Raw genomic sequence first — 16,167 nt, forward strand, 5'->3', positions numbered from 1 at the left:
ATCTAAGGAACAAGATGGGTCTTAGATTTGGGAGAGCATCACTGGTCATCCTCTCTCCAGCACAGGGTACTGTGCCCACCAAAGGAGTCATCTTATGGAGAATAGCAGCAGCATGGATGGCAAGCAGGCTGGAGCAGCAGAGAGTTGTGTTCTCAAGCATGTAAGAGACTCCAGGATTCTGCAAGACATGCCCTGAGGGACAGATGAAATCCACAGGGAGCAGGTGGGGGCTGGGATCTGTCACCACGTGTGTACTAATCTAACGTAGGTTTTTCAACCGCTGCACTTGTTGGCATTTTTGAGTGGCCAATTCTTTGTCATTGAGGGCTATCCTGTGCATTGTAGGAAGATCAGTCGCATTTTTGGCTTCTACCCACTAGATGACAGTAGTCCCAACTCATCTAGTTGTGACAACCGAAAACGTCTTCAGATATTGTCAAATGTCCCCTGGGGTCAAAATCTCCCCAGGCAGAGAACCACTGATATGATGGAATCACAACCACAATGACAGGTTAGTGAAAATTGGTGCATGATAACAGCTAACATTTATTGAGTCTTTGTAGTGTTCTGGGCTTTATGTTTTTAATTCATTTAAGGCTTACGATAACTTCATGAGGTAGGTTCTATACTTATCTTCATTTTAAAGATGCAGAAATGAAAGCACGGAGAAGTAAAGTAACTCTCCCAAGCTCACACAGCTGGCAGCTGTGTAGAATAGAACCCTATGCAATCTCTCTATGGAGACCTTGCATTTAAGAAATGCAATATGTTGCCGGGCGCAGTGGCTCACGCCTGTAATCCCAGCACTTTGGGAGGCCGAGGCGGGTGGATCACGAGGTCAAGAGATCGAGACCATCCTGGTCAACATGGTGAAACCCCGTCTCTACTAAAATACAAAAAATTAGCTGGGCGTGGTGGTGCGTGCCTGTAATCCCAGCTACTCAGGAGGCTGAGGCAGGAGAATTGCCTGAACCCAGGAGGCGGAGGTTGTGGTGAGCCGACATCGTGCCATTGCACTCCAGTCTGGGTAACAAGAGCGAAACTCCGTCTCAAAAAAAAAAAAGAAAGAAAAGAAATGCAATATGTTAACAATTGTGGACTTTCTATGTGATTGCCATTGTTCTTTGTAGGTTTTTATTTTTGTATGTTTCAATTTTTTTCCAGTAAAAGAGGTTACCTTAATAATAAGAAAAACATTATTTAGCAAGTAATTTACTAAGACCCAGTGTTGCAGGACACCTACATGAGCCCGCTTGCCTGGTGAATACATCGCAGCAAAGAGCGCTATCGCATGTCCTTGTGCACAGTCCCGAGAAAAGACCAAGATGGCCAACATAATTTTATACTTGGACCGAAAAACAACAGTATAAAAGACAGACTTGGCAGGGTGTGTATTTTCTATGGTTTGCTGAGTTCAATCTTCACATTGTCTCTACTAACTATGCAGTGAATGAATTCGTAGTCCACGCTCCATGGCTCACCACCTGCAAGCACTCACCTGAAAGCAGGCAGAGGACAGCCTCTCACCTTCAGCACCAATGGGCTCCTCTCTGCGTCGTTGCTGATGCTGTTTCTGGGTTGAGGGGCTGGTAGTATGTGGGTGGATGGGCATGGAGGCTGAGGCTCTGGGAAACAAAGAGCTGAGCCCGTAGGCTTGGACTGAATCTTGCCCATTTGTCAAGCACTGGCTAGGGGAGGCACTCGGGGTGATGATTCCTGCCAAGGCTGGGGCTGGCAGCTGAGCGCTTCGCAGAGTCTGCCTGTCAGTCACTGCTTACGCTCATCCCTTAATGGCTCTTCCCTTGTCATTTGCCTGGTGTCGCTTTTATCTTAAGTGAATTTAACAATGGTGAAAGGTGCCAGTCTGAGGTCCCCAGAGAGGAGCTTTGCCGGAAGAGCAGTTAGAATGAAAGTTGCCTCCATCAAATTGCCTCTGCTGCCCCATCTCAGGAATAAGTAACCCCACGGCTGCAGGGGTACCCCGGAGGCCTGGCCAAGCCAGCGGAGCTCTTCCCACAGCTCAGCAGGCAGCCTTAAGGGAAGCCAGCTGCATGCACGTCTGCAAAACTGGAGACATCTTGCAATTGCTTTTTTCTTAATTTCCACACCCAGGAGTATTTCAGGAGGAATTTAATCTCTATGTTTCTGGTTCATTTACACTTAACTTGTCACAGGATTCTTTCCAAAGAGCCATTTGGTGCCCAAGAGGACTTGTGAACTTTTTAAACATATATCTATCTTTTTTTAAAAAAATAAACTAACCAGGTTCAAAGTGATGTCTGAGTCACAAATGAATAAGAGATGGTTTTAAATTTCAAATCCAGTTAAATTCCTAACAGTGGTTTTGTGAGGCAGCCCATCTCACAAATCAATCATTGGCAGGTGAAAGCAAGTATCAGTTTACCCTCTCTGGGTTGGGAGTTGAAGTTAGGGTGTGAGGTGGGTGAGCAGGAAAGGTAAGAATAGATGAAGCAAGAAAATAGAGTAGCCAAAGGCATAATAATTTCAGCTATCACTTCTGACCTCTTGCTATCTACTAGGTACTATGCTAAGTTCTTACAACCGCACTGTAGCAATTTTCAGATTATCAAGAAAGAAGTTTCCTTGTTTTATACATGAATAAACTTAAGTTTAGAAATTAAGTAAATTATACAATTCACGCAGCTAGTAACTGATGCATTCATACTTAATCCAGCTCCTTCTAAATGCACATCAGCTACATTGAAATGAGTGAGGGAAATGGAGGAAAGAGGAAGAAGGGCCGCCAGTTCTGGGTCCCATCCTTTGCCACTGCCCATCAGGGTTCTATAACGCCAGAGCCTCTTTTTCTGTTTCCATCCTCATCACCTCAGAAAGCATGGTGGGATGCCGGGCAAGTCTGGTTGATTCCAAGACATCCCATTGTGCAGACTACAGCTGCTCTATTTAAAGAGCTTCCTTTCATCGCAATTGTGGGGCACCATCTCCTATTCACCTAACAGATTAAGCTTGAGGTACAGCAAGGAAGAATTGAGCTCTGACTTCTTGACCTTTGAGTGAAGACTGACTTTACTTCTGAAGGAAACAGGAGAGAAATGATCTCCTAGGCACTGAGGTCAGTTATTTCTGTGGGCGTTGTATTTATTTTGTTTATTTATTTTTTTGAGACAGAGTCTCACTGTGTCACCCACACTGGAGTACGATGGTGAGATCTCCACTCACTGCAGCCTCTGTCTCCCGAATTCAAGTGATTCCCCTGCCTCAGCCTCTGGGCTAGCTGGAATTACAAGTGAGAGCCATCATGCCCAGCAATTTTTTTTTTTAATATTTTTAGTAGAGACGAGGTTTCACCATGTTGGCCAGGCTAGTCTCGAACTCGAGGTCTGAAATGATCCACTCACCTCAGCCTCCCAAAGTGTTGGCATTACAGGCATGAGCAACTGAGCCCAGCCAATTTTTAAGGCAAAATTTATTTGTGTGTTCTCAAGCCTGTAATCCCAGCACTTTGGGAGGCCGAGGCGGGTGGATCACGAGGTCAAGAGATCAAGACCATCCTGGTCAACACGGTGAAACCCCGTCTCTACTAAATATACAAAAAATTAGCTGGGCATGGTGGCGCGTGCCTGCAGTCCCAGCTACTCAGGAGGCTGAGGCAGGAGAATTGCCTGAACCCAGGAGGCGGAGGTTGCAGTAAGCCGAGATCGCGCCATTGCACTCCAGCCTGGGTAACAAGAGCAAAACTCCGTCTTAAAAAAAAAAAAAAAAAAAAAAAAAAAAAAGCAGGTAAGGGTGTGTACGTGTCTGCGTCTGTGCGTGCATCGTCTGTGCGTGCGTCTGTGCGTGAGACGACTGTGCGTACGACGTCGGTGCGAGCGACGTCTGTGCGTGCGACGCCTGGGCGTGCGTGCCGGCGTGCGTGCCTGCGTATATATATGTGTGTGTACTCTGCAAGAGCAGAGGAGTGTCTTCCGCTCTGCCGCGATCCGCTTTTGCTCATCACCGTTGAAAAGCAGTTCGTTTGAGGCCTTGCTTCCCTTGCTATGCAGTTCATGAAGTGCTGAGGACCTCTGATGGTAAGACTGTTGTATTTGATATTACGTATGCCACGCTGAGACAAACTATCAATGTATTTATTTTGGTTGTTTTTATCCGGCACCACTGCCTTGTGTGCCGTTTATAGAGATGATCATAGATCTTTCCAATGGTGAAGGACACTCACAAGCTGCCTAGTACTTCTTTCTCATCTATTTAAATACGCACGGACACTGCACTCACACTTTTCTTTAAGGGCTTTCCATTGAATTAGTAAGCGTAGAGCTCCCAAAAGAGAATGAAAAGTGCTAAAATAGAAGCAGTCAGGTGCGTAGAATCTGAGAGGGCCTTGGCCACAGGGCCTGCCACTCTAGAAGGAAGCAGCTCGTAGGTCCATGCCCGAGCAAAGAGAAGCTTGAGGTGATGAGAAAATGTGAAATAGAGCCCCAGACAGGGGCTTTCCCCGGGTTTCCAAGGTTTAAAAATACTTTTGGATGCAAAGTCATGGAAGATGACATACATCTATCCATGCCCAGGAGATGATGTTGGCAACAGATGTAAAAAGATTGGAGAACTTTAAGGAGAGGGGGGGAAATGCCCATTTCAAGAGGCAGCGGCTCCTTGAAAGCACCTAGGATAGCTGAGTCCAGACTTGATTGGTCTCCCTCTACTGTTAGCCCCAAGGCAGTACGTCACCGCAATCAGGTTTATATTGACTTTTCCTGTTTCATGTAACGCCGCATTTCCACACATCGTCCCCTTCTCAAAACCTCCAAACGTTTCCCCTTACCTGCACAATGAGCTCCAAACTCATTTCGTCAGCCTCCAAACTCCTTTCCGCTTTTACTAGCAGTATTTCCTCAACAATGTGCACGACAAACACTCTACCCTATTACACCTGATCTATTTGTCACTTAGGGGACCCTCTCTCCCAGTTTTCCCAGAACACAGGATTGTTGGTGCTAGAACCAGGAAGTCCAAGGCAAACTGGGATGAGGAGGTTGCCTATCTAAGCCACTCCTGGATGAACAAGTTGGAATTGCTCTGCTTCCATACCTCACATGCTTCTCCCCAGCTTGGAATGCCACCCGTTATTTTGTCTGACTGTTAGAATTTGGTCCACATCAAATTCTATTTCCTGGAGGAAACTTTTGCAGATTTCCCACTGTGCCGACCCATTTCTCTTTCCTTTGAGATCCCGGTAGCTCTGGTTTTCTGAAGGACTGTAAGGGGGAGGAATTGAGTAGAGTGGTTGAGAACATGAATTTAGAAGGTAGCCAGGTGTGAGTCTGAAATGTGATTGACATAATTGCTAATTGAATGCAAGTTACTTAGCCTCTCTAGGCCTGGGTCTTGTTGTTGTTAATTGTGGTGGGGGCATGTAATTATAATACCTAGCTTTTTGGGAGGTTGTGAAGGTGAAATGAAATCATATATGTAGCACCTGCCTCATGGTATATTGATATATACAATGTTACTATTCTTTGGTTCCTTTATTCCGTGAATATTTGTTGAGTGCCTTCTGTATTCTCGGCCCTGTTCCATGAAATGGTATCAAACAGACTTAAAAAAAAATACCCTCAAAAAGCTTAGATACTAATGGGGAGTGGGGGAGACATAAACATAAACTATAAACTATCACAGATAGTGATAAATGCTAGAAAAATAAAGCAGCAAAGGGAGATAGTGAGGGCTTTATATAAGGTGGGGAGAGAGAGCCTTCAGCAAAGACCTAACAAAGGTGTCAACTGAGATGAAGACTGGGCACAAGCAGGCTGGAAAAGAGTTTAGCTCTGGAGATGTTAAGTGTGTGATTTTCTTTTTTTTTTTTTGGAGATGGAGTTTCGCTCTTGTTACCCAGGCTGGAGTGCAATGGCACGATCTCGGCTCATTGCAACCTCTGCCTCCTGGGTTCAGGCAATTCTCCTGCCTCAGCCTCCTGAGTAGCTGGGATTACAGTCACGCACCACCACGCCCAGCTAATTTTTTGTATTTTTAATAGAGACGGGTTTCACCATGTTGACCAGGACGGTCTCGATCTCTTGACCTCATGATCCAGCCACCTCGGCCTCCCAAAGTGCTGGGATTACAGGCATGAGCCACCGTGCCCAGCCCAAGTGTGTGATTTTCTTTTAAACACCCATGCGGACTTACTGAACCATGTTAACCAGACAAGTCTTCCTTAAAAAAAAAATAAATATATAAATCTCAGGCTTACTTAGTAGTTCAAGAGGAGAGTAGAGATTGGCGGGGGATAACTAAAGCCCTTCCCTGAAACCTCCCCTAGGTATTACCACCACTACTTAACCGGAAGCTAAGATTCGCCATCTTATACTGTTTTTCTGAATCTCCCTCAGTTCTCAGAACAGGACTGGGCACAATAAATTCCTGATTTGTATTGACTCGTGATAGTAGAAACTGTAGAGCAGGAACTTTGGGTTTCATGAGCTCTTTTAAAACAGAACCTTCATGTTTCTAAGGCCTTTTCATAAAAGAACTTGGCCCTCCACGTGGAAGCTTTCTGAAAGCACCCAGCATACTCCATAGTCCCGCATTAACCTTAGTGAGCACCCAGGTAGGCAGTGCTTGGTGGCAGACACCTTTACTCGTCCAGGTTCCCCAGAAACAAGAGAAAAAATGGCAGATGATGAATGGCCTTTGCCTCTGAAACAGCTGCTGCTGCTCCTGCATCTGCATGGGCCAGTTGATTTAGAGATTTGTGAAGAGAGCCTCTGAGCCCCTCACTCCTGCCAAGTGAATTGCCAGGAGCATCTCATGGCAGGAGTTATCGTTCTACTCCAGGTGCTGCAGGACAAATGCCCTGGAGTTGGAAGATGAAATATCCTTGCTCCTAGAGGAAGCTGCAGGCATGAACTGGGCACAGTTGTGAGGATGAAGGTTATCCTGCCCTGAATAGCCAACAACTTGGAGGTAAGTCAATGACACTCATCCAAGACTAATGCCAGAGGGAGGCACCTAGGACTCGCTGTTGCTGAAAGATGACAATATTGCCAGCTCTCTGTTATTCACGTCAACATGCCTGGAGGTGGAGATGCGCACCGTGCATCTTTTGGCATAGTTGCTCCAAACAATGCATAATCCAGAAACCAAAACCATTTCCCTCCATTGTGAATGATATACTGATCTTTTTGTCTTGTTCAGGCTGTACTTTGCAGATATTTCAGGTACCAACTGATTTGCCATAGTCCTGTTCCCCTCCCACTCCTCCGCTTCCAAAATAAATGTTCTAGAAAGATATTTCTATCAGCAAATACATTTGGTAAATTCTGGGTTAACAAAGTGCAGTAGATTTCTTTGTGCAGGATTTCTCAAAACTTTTAATACATTAATACACACTGCAACTTTCCAAAGGGAAAGAACATGGGCAGCAGTATTTGAGCAGAAGGACCTGTTTACCAGAAGCACCTGTTAAGGCAAGCCTTTCCCTAATCACACTCTAGGAAATGCTTCCTTAGGTTGCTAACATGAAAATAGTTTTCATTCTCTGAAACTAAATGTCGCTTGGGGAAAGGGCCCAGGAGCATGCCAAGGACTGGATTTTTAAAGTGCCAGGAGATTTAAAAAGAAAAGAAAAGCAGAGAGAACTAATCATTCCTGGGGCAAGAGGGGGCCCTTGAGTCTTCTGCCTGGCCTTTGCTGACTCATTAGCGTCTGGCTGAGGGATCTGGGTCTTGGGAAGCGTTTGCCTTCGGAAGTTACAAACAGGCATTTGCTTTAAGATGGCACTGTGGGTGGCACTATGTAGTGTTAATATGTAGTGTTAAAGGAAAGAAAAACTGAATGACGACCAAAAAATTTCACCCCGAGGCTACTTTTAAGAGGGAAGGCCTATCAAAATTTAGATACACAAAAGGCTTCTCTTAAAACACAATCCTCTGTTTTTTTTTGTTGTTTGTTTGTTTGTTTGAGACAGTCTCACTATGTCGCCCAAGCTGAAGTGCAGTGGCGTGGTCTCAGCTCATTGCAACCTCTGCCCACCCCCCATCCCCCGGGTTCAAGCAATTCTCCTGCCTCAGCCTCCCGAGTAGCTGAGATTACAGGCACCTGCCATTGTGCCTGGCTAATTTTTGTATTTTTTGTAGAGACAGGGTTTCACCATCTTGGCCAGGCTGGTCTTAAACTCCTGACCTCCTGATCCACCCTCCTTGACCTCTCAAAGTGCTGGGATTACAGGTATGTAATCCCAACCATCAGATATTCTTTTTTTTTTTTTTTTTAGAGAGAATAGGAAGGAGGAAAAAGGAAGAGAAAGAGAAAGAGAGAATGGGGAGGAGGGAGAAGGAAAAGAAAGAGGGAGAGAGAATGGGAGTATTGCTTTCTTGCCCAGGCTAGAATGCAATTTAGTAATGGGTATTGAAAAGCTCTTTTATACTGATAATTATACTTAATGATGTAGTCAGGAAGGAATAAGGGAAGAAGATAACAAACAAACAGCCAACCAATATTTAATTTAAACCTATGAAATGCTATGCGATTACTGAGGAGTGATTTACTTCCAATTATATAGTCACCTTTGGAATAGGTGTGAGGTGGTAATGTATGTTTTGTGTATTTGAAGTGGAGAGTTCTATAAATGTTTATTAAGTTTACTTGTTCCGGGTCTGAGTTCAAGTTCTGAATATCCTTGTTAATTTTCTATCTCGTTGATCTATAGAATCGTTAGCTCTTCTTGTTACATTGATCCTTTTGCCATTATGTAATGTCATTCCTCGCCTCTTTTGATCTTTGTTGCTTTAAAGTCTACTTTAACAGAGGCGAGAATTGCATCTCCTGTTTTTTGTTTATTAGTTTATTTTTACTCTCTGTTTGATTGGTAAATCTTCCTCCTTCTCTCTGAGTCTTTGTGTATTGTGGCATGTAAGATGGGCCCGGATGCAGCATACCGATGGGTTTTGGCTTTTTATCCAATTAAAATATATATAGGTTTAATACCGGCGTTTGATGCTAGCTGGCTGTTTTGCCCATTAGTTGATGTAAATTTTTTATTGTGTTAAAGTTCTTTGCTTTTTGATATATTTTTGGAAAGGCTGATATTGGTTGTTCCTTTATATGTATAGTGCTTCTTTCAGAAGCTCTTGTAAAGCAGGCCTGGTGGTGGTGAACTCTCTAAGTACTTGTTTGTTCGCAAAAGATTTAATTTTTCCTTCGCTCATAAAGTTTAGTTTGGCTGGATAGGAAATTCTGGGTTGAAAGTTCTTTTCTTTAAGGATGTTAAATATTGGTCCCCACTCTTTTCTGGCTTGTAGGGTTTCTGCTGAGAGATCTGCTGTAAGTCTGATAGGTTTCCCTTTATGGGTAACCTGACCTTTCTCTCTGGCTGCCCTTAGTATTTTCTCCTTCATTTCAACCCTAATAAATCTGGCAATTATGTGCCTTCGGGTTGGTCTTCTTGAAGAATATCTTTGTGGTGTTCTCTGTATTACCTGGAGTTGAATATTACCCTGCCTTGCCAGGTTGGGAAAATTTTCCTGAATGATATCCTGAAGAGTATTTTCCAACTTGGATTCATTCTCTTCATCACATTCAGGTACACCTATCAAACGTAAATTAGGTCTTTTCACATAGTCCCATATTTCCTGGAGACTTTGCTCATTCCTTTTCATCCTTTTTTCTGCATTCTTGTCTTCTCGTTTCATTTCACTGAGCTGGTCCTTGACTTCTGATATCCTTCCTTCTGCTTGATCAATTCGACTGTTTAAACTTGTGCATGCTTCGCGAAGTTCTCGTGTTGTGTTTTTCAGCTCCATCAATTCACTTATATTCTTCTCTAAATTGTCCATTCTCGTTAACAGTTCGTCAAACCTTTTTTCAAGGTTCTTAGTTTCTTTGCATTGGGTTAGAACAAGTTCTTTTAATTCACAGAAGTTTCTTATCACCCACGTTTTGAAACCTGCTTCTGTTATTGGAACACACGTGTAATCTATTAAGCCTTGTTCCGTTACTGATGAGGAATTGCAATCCCCTGTAGAGGGAGAGGCATTCTGATTTTGAGTATTCTCTACCTTTTTACGCTGGTTTCTTCCCTTCATTATATATTTGTCCGTCTGTCGTCTTTATAATTACCGGCTTTCTAACTGGGTCTCTGACGTCCAACTTGTTGATTCCCTGCGCCGAGATCTGAGCAATCCACTGAGCCGGCCAAAACAGCGGTGTTAAGATTGATGGTGCTTTTCTGCCCGGGAATCTCCGGACTCTGCACCAAGAACTGGCGTGCTAAGGCACCAGCAAAACCGCCACGCCGGCCACAAGAGTCGCCCTGGCGACCCGTGGGGCTCCTCCACTGGGAATCTCCTGGTCTGTGAGCAACAAATATTCGTCTGAAAGTGTGGCGTCCTCTCGTTCTTTGCGCTTTCACTGGGAGGTACGTGCCCAAGCTGCTAATCATCAGCCATCTTGGATCTCTCTCCATATATTCTTTGCTGCAAAATTTTGGCCAATATTTTCACGTAATGAGAAGATCAGATAAATTCATAGAAAGTATAGGGGGTTTCAATCTAACCTTCTCTATCCGTCATTTCCTCTACAATATATGGAAAAGCCATCCTGTTGCTGTTAGAACACCTCCACTGATGGGGGAGTCTCACCACCTCCTAAAGTTCCATCGTCAGGCAGCTCTAAGTGCATGGGTCTAGTAAAGTAAACTGACTAACACGATCCCGAATTTCCAGCATTCTCAGTGCTTGCTGCTTTGAGCATGGTATATGCTAGCCTTTGCCAGTGAGTAATGCGGAACCTAAAATAAAGCAATAATAAGTCAGATAGACTGAGAAAATGAACAGAAAGAAACATAAGTAAAGCAGCCAAAAAACAGCAGTCTTCATGTTTTACTATTTGGGGAAAAGCAATCCTCTGAAGGTGCCTTTTTGGTTAAAGAAGAAGGTTGTTTTGCAGAGAACAAGAGGATACATATAAAAGTGTTTTGAAGAACTCATTGGGTCATACACCTAAGTGTAAGCTATTTATTAGGGGATTAACATTGGGAGCTATCACAAGGCAGGGAGACTAGGAGCAGGAGAAAGGGTCAGATTGCTAAGAGGCTAGTAGGAATGAGAGGAAAGCAGTGGAAGGCAGAAGGATGAAAGATCTGGAGGAATCCCTTGCAGAGGAAGCGGGTCAGTAGATGGTTAAGTTCCTCCTGAAAACTCAGTTTCTATTTATGAAAATACTACCTTGGTCACCACACACCCTCACCTCAGAAATCTGGGCATCACCCTTAACCTCTTCTTCTTCTTCTCCCACTATTTCTGCCAACCTGTTGTCAAGTGTGTAAGCCCTCTCTCTTAAACACAAGGAAGCTGTGTGATGTGTTCCCAGATAGTACGTGCAGTGCCCATTATCTTTTAATTAAGATGAACTAAGAGCCTTTTGACATGGAAAGCAATGAGAGGCAAAAAACTTCGTTGTGAAGGTCTCACTGTGTCACTGGGCACCATTTACCCAATCAAGGGGAGATGTACTTCTGGACAAATGAGGCGTTTAGGCTCAGTTTCTGGATCAATGGCAGCACTAGGAATGAACTAAAAGGGAGGAATGGCCTTTTTTGGAAGGATTCACTGCCTCCCTGCATCTCTGAATAGACAGTTGCCTTCCTCAAGATGTGTTCCTTACCCTTGGACTCTCGTTCGTTTGCTCCTGGACACCATGATGAAGCCACCGGGCATGGCAAACATCACCTGACTCCAGCCTCAGACTCAGCTGAGGGCATCCTGAATCTTAACTCACACTCGGGTCCCTTAGGGTGCTTAAAACGAGAAGATAAGGGGGTGTCTTGAAAGAAGGACTGGGTGACAGAGTGATGTGCATCTGAGGGGAGGGATCTGGTGAGTGTGTGTATGTGTGCACACGTGTGTATATGTCTATGCATGTGCACATGGCAAAGACAGGTTAAGCTGCAGTTTCACATGTTCTCCAGCTGCCTCCATCTGGAAATTGGAGATTCTCTGACTAATTCACAGATTTCTCTGAGAGGTGGCCTGATTATAGTACTTAGAGATACTAATGATTTACAAAAACTGGGAGGTCTCCTGATTTGCCTTCAGGTCTTCAATAACCTTTGACAGCCCTCCGTCTCCATCCATGGCCTGTCAGCCCAGAGCCATCACACCCAACCAAACCCAGTGTCATTTCCTGGTTGGAGCAGCTTCCTTAACTTTCAGGACTCTGGACCTTGCCCACATCTACGCAGTCTCCCTTAGTTGACCTCTCTGAATTCAGCATCTGTCTACTTTATTGCATATGTCTATTCTAGGGATCTTAACATCACATGTCTACGTTCACATGTGAACCAACATGTGGGACCTGTGGTTAACTATAAAATGCCACTTGAGGGCATTAAAGATGGTACTTTATGAAACGCTGTCTAGGAGTTTGCTTCATACTAGAATCCTTCCAAATGTCTTTTCCTTCCTTCTCGGTTCAAATCTTGCCCCTTAAATCACCAATGTACTTTCTGCTGGGTCTTCAAACTCTGGTTGCCAGCCCTTCCTAGCCGGTCCTGTTCTGAGGTGCTGTAGATGGCCGTGGGACGATGAATGCTTACAATTTTAAATTTGGAAGTCACCTATATTTGGCCATCTAAAAGCTCCCATGCAGACATTTTCCTGAAATTGTGCAGTTTTCATCTGCCTTTACATTTAAGTGGGTCTTAGGTGTGAGTGAGGCAGTGAATGACTGTTCATTTGAGACTAAGGGGTCTGGTTTTTAGGAGGGGCTGCTGGTTTTGATGATTCATGCTGCATTCAACACTCATGGAGTGGGGAGAATGTGGTGTGAAGTAGGCATGAGCTATGGAACAAGGCCTGGATCACAACCTGGATTCTGACACATACAGCCTTAATCTCTCTAAACTTTACCCACGAAGTCGATTATTGTGAGAATTGAGTGAAATAATGTGTATAAAGCACCTGGTACATTACATACATATGACCGGTGTTCAATAATGACAACTTTTGATTATGATTTATGAGTACCCCTCATGTAAGGTGTTAGGTGTTGGAACACCTATAAAGATTTATTCCAGGTTTGGGTGCAACATCCAGGCTCTCTGTCTCTCCTGTTTTTTTTGTTTGTTTGTTTTAACAAGAGCACAAATCCACGTTTATTTATTAACTTTTCCTTAGTTTAAATCCTTGAGGCATGCAGCATCACTCAGATTATGTGTCCAATAGCCTTAGCAGGAAGATTGCTTCGGAATTTGGCAAGAACCATGCCACTGTTCCCATGGGTCCCAGTTACCTTTCCCCAGATCACTCTGGTTTTGTTTGGTTTGTGCCAGGAGTCACTGTGTTGTTCTTTGCTTTGTATGCTTAAGCGTAACTATTGCCCAAATAGAATTCTGTTTCATCTCGGGTATAAACACCTTCAATTTTAAAAAGAGGTGTGTGCTCCCTTTGGTTCCAGAGACTCCACTTATAGCCAGCAAAAATGGCTTTGGACCGCAGCCTTCCAGACGTATTTCCTTTTAGAAGTCCTGTTCCCAGCAGGCCTCCACAGAAGCCAAGATGGCAGGAAGAGAAAAACAACATCCAGGCTCTTGCTTACCATGTCAGTGCTTCTCAGCCCTGGCTAATTCCATAATCACCTGGGGCCTTTTCTCTAATTACAGACTTCTGATATCACAGTTGTCCCTCAGTATCCTGGGGGAATTGGTTCCAGGACTCCCTTGGATACCAAAATCCTCAGATGTTCAAGTTCTTCATATAAAATGGCTTAGTATTTGCATATAACCTATGCACATTCTCCTATACACTTTAAATCGTCTCCACATTACTTATAATAACTAATACTATGTAATGCTATAGTTATTATACTTTTAAATTTTTCTATTTTTTGTTTTATTGTGATTTTCTTTGCTTTCAAAATTTTTTTTATTCAAAGTTGGTTGAATCTGTGCATGTAGAACCCACGAATACAGAGGATAGACTATGCTTTAAAAGACTCTGAGTTAGCAATTTGGGGTGGGACTGGGAATCTGTATTTTGTAAAAGCTGTGGGAATGACTCTAACACTCAAGCAGAGGTTGGAAAGAACTGCTTTAGAGCCAAGTGCATTTGACCACTAAATAAGTAATTCTTAAGGGCATGGTAGTAACAAAGTTGCTGATGCAGTGGTTGATGAAGATTTTTTTCCCAAATAAACACATTGAGTATCTCCCTTCGGCCAATCAGGGTATAGTAGAACCAGAGGAGAGGATGTGTATATATTTTTTCAAAGTTTGTAGGTAGTTTTGCTTTATCGCCTCTTCTCTCATTTCTGTCTCTTTTCTTCTTTTTTTATTTGAGATGGAGTCTTGATCTGTCACTCAGGCTGGTGTGAAGTGGCACGATCTTGGCTCACTGCAACCTCTGCCTCCTGGGTTCATGCGATTCTCTCGCCTCAGCCTCCCAAGTAGCTTGACTACAGGCATGCACCACCACACCTGGCTAATTTTTTTTTTTTTTTTTTTTTTTTTTTAGTAGAGATGGGTTTTCCCCATATTGGCCAGGCTGGTCTCAAACTTCTGACCTCGTGATCCACCCACCTCTGCCTCCCAAAGTTCTGGGATTACAGGTGTGAGCCACTGCACCTGGCCCTCTTCTCTCATTTCTATTGGAAACTCTTCTATAGCATAGTCTTGGAGCTCAACCCCAGTGGGATGTCAGCGTTCATCTTCTCTGGCACCATCCATGTGCCTTATGGCTGTGATTTTAGAATTCCACATTCATAACTTGAATTCAATTTAAGACAATGCCAAACAGACCTCCCAGAAAACAATAAGGTGTTGGGAGAAGAAGCCACTCAGGGTAGATTTGCCCCAGAAACTGATTCATGAGATGTTGCAAGTCAATGACAATCAGAACTAGGGAGTAAAAGGCACTGGGCATTTTGCAATTCCCAGCACTAAAACAAATACGTAGTTCTTGATTAGTTTTCAAGTCCTGGAGATGAGTTGCCTCCAAAGAATGAGAATTTAGGCAAGTGAATAATTTCATGTTGAAATGTAGGTGTTAAGGAGGCAGAGTGTCCCTTGAGAGTACCCAGCTGCGAGATAATAACCCCAAGGGGCAGAAGGCAGGTGCAGCCTCTCCACCAAGTGACAGACCAGCTGGGAGGTCCATCCACTTACTTCTCACAGCAGCTATCCTGGATCTGAGAGGCTTAGAAGCTGGAAATAGGTGCTAGACAGAGGTGTGTTTACTGGAGGCTAGAGGTGGTGGGGGAGAAGAGAAGAGGGAACGTGAAGACAAATGTGCATCCTGATTTGAGAAATTAGCAAAGACTGCAGATCTTCAGGAACCTGGACAGTCTAAACATGGAAGATGACTATAGAAGCAATATTTATATGAAAAGACGCTCCATGAGAATGTCAGCCCCATGACAGCAAGAGCTTTATCTTGTTCAAGCCGTCAATTCTTACCAAAATGATGCATCTTGTTCAAGTCAGATATAAAAAATAAAGCACATTGCTCTTGTATTATCGGGGAAGGAAAAGCAAAGGGGGAAAAGCCACTATTTAACAGATGCCTGCTTTGTATCTAATATTTTAATGCCTTGGTTCCCAAACTTCGTTGCACATTTTAGTCACCTGGGAAGATTTTAAAACTCTCAATGTCCTATACTGATTAATCCCCAATGTCTAGGGGTGAGAGCCAGGCATCAGCATGTTCTAGAAGATTCTCAGGTGATTCCAATCTACAGCAAAGTATGAAAACAACTGGTTTCACACATTGTTCTTTTAATCTAAAAAGTAATCCTATGAGACAGGCTCCATAAAGTTAGCCCTGTTTTACGTATGAAGAAAGATGATAAGATAATCACTTGTCCAAAGTCAACCAGCAATTAAGAACCTAACTTTGGTTAGATTTAACATTTAACTACAGCACTGTCTGATCCAATGGCTGTACTCATTCAACAGCATATACAGCTGTGCAAGTTGCCATAATAAAATGCCACAGACCTGGTGGTTTAAACAGCAGAAATTTTCTTTTCTTTTTTTTTTTTTTTTTGAGACAGAGTCTCGCTCCGTCTCCAGGCGCCAGGCTGGAGTACGGTGCAATCTCGGCTCACTGCAACCTCCACCTCCTGGGTTCAGTTCAAGCAATTCTCCTGCCTCAGCCTCCCCAGTAGCTGGGATTACAGGCGCGCGCCACCAGGCCC

The 16,167-nt window shown here is 43.8% G+C and overlaps 1 pseudogene; it reads right to left on the bottom strand.

Annotated features, from left to right (window-relative positions):
- Positions 1–13,152: 13,152 nt before the first annotated feature.
- On the bottom strand, positions 13,153–13,556 carry LOC105728512 (large ribosomal subunit protein eL33-like; annotated as a pseudogene).
- Between the last annotated feature and the right edge of the window lie 2,611 nt (positions 13,557–16,167).

The sequence above is a fragment of the Aotus nancymaae genome, unplaced genomic scaffold (genome assembly GCF_030222135.1).
Source record: "Aotus nancymaae isolate 86718 unplaced genomic scaffold, 86718_ANA_hifiasm-v0.15.2.pri h1tg000108l, whole genome shotgun sequence".
Classification (NCBI taxonomy): Eukaryota; Metazoa; Chordata; class Mammalia; order Primates; family Aotidae; genus Aotus; species Aotus nancymaae.